An 8068-nucleotide genomic window follows, 5' to 3' on the forward strand; every position below is an offset into this window, starting at 1 on the left:
AACGGTTAATTTTATCCAAAACAAAAGTATCTTCAATTATTTGTACAAAAATATGTGATATATGTTCAAAATAACTTGGTAAATTTTTCCCACACTTGGCTTTTATTTTCTTTTATTTGTCTTTTTATTGTCCTCTATTCTATTTTAAATGAATTCTTAACATTTTAGTTTGTTTCTCAATTTATGTCCTTTCCGAGGTAACAATAATTTCGGTGTTAACACCTAGTTTTATCGTTCATAAATATGTATAAACATGATTTTGAATTCATTTAATTGAAAATTTTGAAAAATTTTACTAGAATTGGGTAGTCAGTATATAATACTAGGTCTGTTCTTTATTATCAGAGAGCACTAGATTCTAATACAACTACTGCGTTACTAGTATTTTTAATGGTAACCAAGTGTTAAATTTAAAATTTTAAAAATCCGAAAGAATTTAACCCCTTCCCACACTTAAGATCTTGCAATGCCCTCATTTGCAAGAAATCAGTAACAATTTAAATTATTGAGGGTGATTAGTGTAGAAAAATGATTAAATTTTACCAAAGTTTCCAAACATATTGGCGTTTGTTTACTGAATGATAAATGGTGCAAATCATTTGTTCATTCCGTCTTGTTGTTACATCACATTTGTTTTTCGTTTTGTCGTCAAAAGTACTAGCTTTTGCTGAACTTAATGCCAGTCTTTGAAAATGCGCTGTTTTACCCTGTTTTGTACAATCGACAATATACATACAATACAAATATAAACATGCATGGTAATTTGAAATGGGACTTAAAATCCCACTTTCAAATTAAATATGAAATATTAGTACAACATAATAAAAATATTAAACAATACATTAATATATCAAAATATAATGTGTTTAAACATAAATAAACAGAAATAATAAAAAAATTTAGAAATCATATAAATTACCAACCGGAACTAAATCAATCTGGATAGGGGTTCCAGTTCATGTCATCGTCCGGGTTCCATGGTTGGTGATAGGTGTACTGGTATGCCTGGTTAGGGTCGTAGAGTGTATAAGGTGGTCTCATCTCGGGCTGGTGTTGAGGATAGTAAGCGGGTCGGGTCGGGACATAGTGATCCTGAGGTGACAGCCGGCTCATAATCTGACGCTGATGATAGTCCCATCTATCATGCTGTCGTTGCCTGGAATGCTCGTAATCATTCCAGGCTTGCCACTGCTCCATCCGACGAAATCTCTCCGCGTTTGTCATGTCTACCTCATCTACACGCTGGTAGACATCAGTCATAGCCTCCCAAATGACATCCCTAATGTCATACGCTTCCTCTGTCTCCTTATCTGAGCCTCTCTCTACCTGCGGATGACTACCTACATAGGGTATTTCCTGGTTGCGTCTACTCTTCAATACCTTAGCACCCGCATAAACCCTCAATCCTAAAAGCTCAACCTGTTCCCTACATTCCAAAAGTGGACCCCCTTGGTTCTTATCTACACCTAAATACTCTCCAATGAGAGTAACAAAAATACCTCCTCCAATTATCCCCCCTTCCTGTATTCCTTCAACCATCTTAGATAAATAAAAACTAACACAGTAGGGGATATTAACAAAGCCTCTTGGGTCTCGAATACACTTTAGGTAAAATAAATCATGTAAGGTCAATTTTTTCTTGTTGTGACCTCTCTGTGTAATCGAGTTAGCCAAAAATCTATGAATTATACGAAGCTCGACTCTGTTAATATGTAAGTAGGTATGTGTTCCTCCCCGCCCAAAAACATTATAATCAGACATACGCCTCCAGACGGCGTTCGCATCAAAATTCCTATCTACCCTTTCACCATGATAAATCAAATTCATACAATCGGGTAGTAGTAATTCAGCGGGCGTATATATCTGTAATGCCCTGGCCATGTCCAGCATGGACATCCTGTACATCATACCGCCAAGTATAAACCTAAGAAAACTTCTATCATCTAATCTATCTACATCTACATTTAACGCTATAGTACTCATAAGTTCTACACACCATTCCTTATATATAGGTCTACGAATGGTGAATAATCGTTCCCAATCAGTAAAAGAAGAACTGCCATACCTTTGAATCAGATGCTCCCTAACACGGTCAGCTAGTTGGACCCTTTCCAAAGGATCCCAATCAATTACCCTAGGCACCTCTACCTCTTTTGTTACTAATTTGAATTTATTACTTTGATATACCGGGTAATCTCTCCATCGTCTATTGAATCTCAGATTAGGATGCAACGTGTGTTCAGGAATCGTTGGGTATTCTACAGGCGGATGCATCGGAAATACTATGAATTCATTAACAAACTGTAGTGGATCATAATAAGGTAGGTGTTGATCAGGCTGATGTTGTTGTTCCTGTTGTGGTTCTTGTTCGGGTTCATATTGCATTTCTGGTTCTGGTTCTGGAGCTTTAGCGGGTCGTCTAGATGATGATGATGATGAACCTCCAGTATCGGCTCTCTGCAAAACACATTAAACACAAAATTTGTGCATCAAAATATGCATTAGTGTTAGCAAAATAACAACTTAAATTAACCATAATAACATGTTAAATCAAACTTAAACTTATACGCATTTTCACAATTTTTACAATTCTACACTTTTTCAAATAAGCACATATGAAAATGTAGACAAAGTTCATAAGCATTTAACTCAAATAACATGTTAAAACAACCTTTACTAACAATTAAACAAGTCTCAAATGGCAATTATATCAAATTAATCAAGTTCATGAATTTTGCACCTAAAAAATCCACTTTAATCTTTAAAAATCATGTTTAGGATTAAAGTTTGGATCATTTAACTACCTAAACATGTTAACTACTCAATTTAGCAATAATTCATGACAAAAATCGGCCATAACATGTTTATATCAAAAAGCCCCAAATTGCTCAAGAACACAAACCCTAGATTTCTAAAATTTTTGAAGTTTTTGGCTTCAAATCATGTTAAATAGCATCAATCTAGGTTATACATGCATAAAATACTAACAATTTAACACTAATTACACTAGAAATTAACAAAATCAAATTATGAAAAATATAGCTCAAGAACACTAAAAATTAAATTTAAAGAGATTTAGGGGTGAAATTGTTACCCTTTTTGATAAACTCCTTATCAAATTCATGTTTAGAGCGGATTGTAGCGAGAAATTTGGTTGAATTTAATGTTAAATTGGTGATTTTAGGATATAAAATGTGTATGTGTTCGTGCATGTTGTGTGTGTTTTTGTGGGAAGCAGAACAGCTCGATGGGTTTCTTGTATCTGGCCTGGAATTCAGCTCCATGCGATCGCATGGAGTTGAAGTTCAAAACCCATGCGATCGCATGGGTGTCCGGGTACAGTACTTTTGCTTTTTTTTTTATATAAAAACCTTATAACTAATAAAACATATAATTAAATAAAATTAAAATTTTGTTTCTTTTTAGGACGAGGGCGTTTCGGATCATTGTCCTAGTCCGTCCCTCGACAAAATTTTAAAATTTGTCAATTCAAAGCGCGGTTTTAAAAGTAAAGATTTTTGAGTTTTTTTAAATGTTTTTGGCATACTTTAATTCAATAAGATTAGAAATAATGATAATAAAAGTTCTCATCCCTCCCTTGGGTAGAGCAATTTCGGTTCAAAGACCTAGTCTTCAACTCACGACGAATTTTAAAAATCATATTTTTAACTTAACGAAATAAAGTAAATTTTTGTTTTTAAATTCACACCAAACTTAAATTTAAAATGCATAAAATTAAAAATTCATATTATGTAAATTATAAATTCACACCAAACTAATATTATATTTTTGTGTTTATACATACAAACTTATATTAAAAATATTAATTTTTCAAATATTTACAAACTTAAATATATTGATTTTAAAAAGTTCACAATATTAATTTAATTTTTAAATATTAATTCTAAAAACATGGTAAAAATAAAATTAAAAATCTTTTTGGTCTTTTATCCCACTTTAATCAATCAAATATTATCAAAAATATACGCCCCTCTTTTCGGTAAAGTAATTTTGGCTATATTACCTAGTTTTACTCCTGACGAATTTTTGAAATATTTTGGGTTGATTGATTAAAGATATTTATACCTTAAGAATAAACGGTAAATTTCGCAGTGATGTAATAATTTTTTGTATGATATCAATAATTTCGGTCACGCATACCTAATTTTATCGAATACCAATTTAATACTTTATAGCGAACAAATTAGCGTTTATTATCAAAAGGTTAAAAATAAAAATAAAAATAAAAACTATACATACTTACCTGTGAGATAGTATTCTTAGTGATATGCTTTAGCCCACTCATAAGATAGTCGGACTAATTGATTTTCCATAGCTACATAGGCGTAACCTCGAGCATTCAACGTTTTTTCTTCTAAACATATGAACGGTCCATCTCTGCATAAAGTAACAAATTCGGTATTTGAATATGTCTGATTCGTCGAACATTTTCCTTCGTGTGACCATTTTCCGCATTTGTGACATCTTTCAAGGTGTCGAGCTCTCCTTTTCGCTGCGGATTTTGATTCTCCTTTACCAAATTGTAACTTATTATTTTCGTTCCTGGATTCTTTTCTTACTCCGTCCAATTTGCCTCTGATTAATGATACTATTTTACTTGGAAGGGTGTCATTATTACGTTTAGTGATCAAAGCGTGTAGCATTAGACCTTGGTTTAGTTCACAGGAAGTCTTCATCTCGTAAAACCTAAAAAAAAATAAAAATTCAGAATGGGGGGAGAAGACTAGTTCTTTAGGGTCTGCTAGGGAAAGACCATTCGAGTTCCATTTTCGAGAACTACACGAAAACAGAAAATCTAACTTTAACAGAAATACATATTACCCTAAAAAGATTCGAACCTCCCCACACTTAGTTAGCTGTGGTGTTGAAATTGTGATTAACTTCGTTGTCAACTTCCATTGGACTATCTATGTAATGTTTAACTCTGTGACCATTAACCTTAAATTCAATCCCATTTAAATTTATTAATTCTACTGTTCCGTACGGGAAAACTCTTTTGACTATAAATGGTCCAGAACATCTTGATTTCAATTTTTCAGGAAATAGCTTGAATCATGAATTGAAAAGAAGAACTCTGTCTCCTTCTTTAAATTCTTTTGAACTTCTAATTCTTTTATCATTCCATTTCTTCGTTCTTTCTTTATAGATTAACGAATTTTCGTATACTTCATGTCTTAATTCTTCTAATTCGTTTAATTGACTTAACCGTAGACGTCCGGCTTCATGTAAATCAAGATTACATGTCTTCAAAGCCCAAAATGCTTTGTGTTCAATTTCTACTGGAAGATGACATGCTTTTCCGTAAACGAGTTTAAAAGGTGTGGTACCAATTGGAGTTTTGTAGGCTGTTCTAAAAGCCCAGAGTGCATCCTCCAATTTAATGGACCATTCCTTCGGATTTGATCCTACGGTTTTTTCTAGAATATGTTTTAATGTTCGGTTGGTATTTTCAACTTGTCCACTTGTTTGTGGATGATATGCGGTGGATATTTTATGAGTTACTCCATATCTTTTAAGAACTTTCTCAAGTTGATTATTACAAAAATGAGTACTCCGATCACTTATTAAAGCTTTCGGTGTTCCAAACCTTGCAAAAAGACGTTTTAAAAAGTTGACTACAACTCGTGCATCGTTAGTTGGGAGAGCTTGTACTTCCGCCCATTTAGATACATAATCAATGGCAATGAGAATGTATAGATTATTATGAGATTTTGGAAATGGACCCATAAAGTCATTACCCCAAATGTCAAATACTTCACATACTTGAATGACATTTTGTGGCATTTCATCACGTTGACTTATTTTTCTGGCCCTTTGACAAGCATCACAGGATTTGCAAAGAAGGTGTGCGTCTTTGTAATTTGTAGGCCAATAGAATCCAGCATCGTAAACTTTTCTTGCTGTGAGTTGAGGCCCATAATGCCCTCCTGTTGGTCCTGTGTGACAATGGTTTAAGATTTGACTAGCTTCATCTCCGAATACACATCAGCGTATTATTCCATCGGGACAACTTTTAAACAGATGTGGATCTTCCCAGAAATAGTGTTTTATATCACTAAAGAATTTCTTTCATTTTTGGTACGATAATCCTTTTTCAAGGAATCCACATACTAAGTAGTTTGCATAGTCTGCAAACCATGAAATTTCATTATAATCTATCTTCAATAGATATTCATCAGAAAAGTTGTCTTGTATGGCCAATTCATTTAGAACTTCTAATTCGGGATTTTCAAGACGAGAAAGATGATCAGCGGCGAGATTTTCTGCTCCCTTTTTATATCGAATTTCAATATCGAACTCTTGTAAGAGTAAGATCCAACGGATTAATCTTGGTTTGGCATCTTGTTTCGAAAATAGGTATCTAAGAGCAGAATGGTCGATATAGACCACCGTTTTAGCTAGAACGAGATATGAAAGAAATTTGTCAAAAGCAAAGACAATAGCAAGGAGTTCCTTTTCAGTAGTTGTGTAATTTGTTTGTGCTCCTTGTAACGTCTTACTAGCATAATATATAGGTTGAAATCATTTTTCAATCCTTTGTCCTAAAACGGCTCCCATTGCAAAATCACTTGCATCGCACATTAGTTCAAACGGTAGATTCCAATTTGGAGTTATCATGATCGGCGCATTTGTGAGTTTCTCTTTAAGAATATTAAAAGATTTGATACATTCATCTGAAAAGATAAATGGAGCATCCTTTTCTAGGAGTTTATTCATAGGAGTGGCAATTTTAGAAAAATCTTTTATGAAACGTCGGTAAAAACCGGCATGCCCTAGAAAACTCCTAACTCCTCTAACATTGGTGGGATGTGGAAGTTTAGCAATTACATTTACTTTAGCTCTATCCACTTCAATTCCTTCCTTTGAAATTTTATGACCAAGAACGATGCCTTCTTTAACCATGAAATGGCATTTCTCCCAATTTAGTACTAGATTTGATTGTTCGCATCTAATAGGTATTCGTTCAAGATTAACTAGACGTGATTCAAAAGTATCACCGAAGACTGAAAATTCATCCATGAAAACTTCCATGCATTCTTCTATCATGTCGTGAAAGATCGCCATCATGCACCTTTGAAAGGTTGCAGGAGCGTTGCAAAGTGTAAATGGCATGCTTTTGTAAGCAAAAGTACCATAAGGGCACGTGAACGTGGTTTTCTCTTGGTCCTCGGGTGCTATTGGAATTTGAAAATATCCGGAAAAACCATCAAGAAAATAATAGTAACTATTTCCGGCTAATCTTTCCAACATTTGATCAATGAAAGGTAAGGGAAAGTGATCTTTTCTGGTGGCGTCATTTAATTTTCTATAATCAATACAAACACGCCATCCTGTTACATTCCTAGTAGGAATAAGCTCATTTTTCTCTTTCGTGATGACAGTCATGCCACCCTTCTTAGGTACGCATTGAACTGGGCTTAGCCATGGACTATCAGAAATTGGATAAATTAAACCTGCATCAAGCAGTTTAATAATTTCTTTCATAACAACATCTTGCATATTAGGATTTAGTCTTCGTTGACGTTGCACATACGTTTTATGACCTTCTTCCATAAGGATTTTATGTGTGTAATATGAAGGACTTATTCCTTTAATATCATGAATCTTCCATGCAATGGCTGGTTTATGAGCTTTTAGCACAGAAATAAGTTGTGATTTTTCATTTTCAGTAAGAGAAGACGATATTATTACAGGTAATTCAGATTCACCATGTAAATAAGCGTATTCCAAATGGTTTGGAAGTGGCTTTAACTCTAATGTCGGTGGTTCTTCTATCGATGATTTATATCGATATCTGTCTTCTTCTTCTAGCATTTGAATTTCTTCTGTTGTTGGTTCATATCCATTAGCCATAAGTGTAGCTAACATTTCAGTTTCATCAATTGGTTCAGTTCCTTCTCTTAAAGAACATTCTCCCGTTCCTTGTAATTCTGGAAATTCTTCTAACAATTCTGCATGTGATTCTATATTTTGAATATAATAACATGTATCATCTGCAGATTGCGGTTGTTGCATGGCTCTATCGACTGAAAAGGTAACACTCTCG

This window comes from Rutidosis leptorrhynchoides, chromosome 9 (genome assembly GCF_046630445.1).
Source record: "Rutidosis leptorrhynchoides isolate AG116_Rl617_1_P2 chromosome 9, CSIRO_AGI_Rlap_v1, whole genome shotgun sequence".
NCBI classification, from domain to species: Eukaryota; Viridiplantae; Streptophyta; class Magnoliopsida; order Asterales; family Asteraceae; genus Rutidosis; species Rutidosis leptorrhynchoides.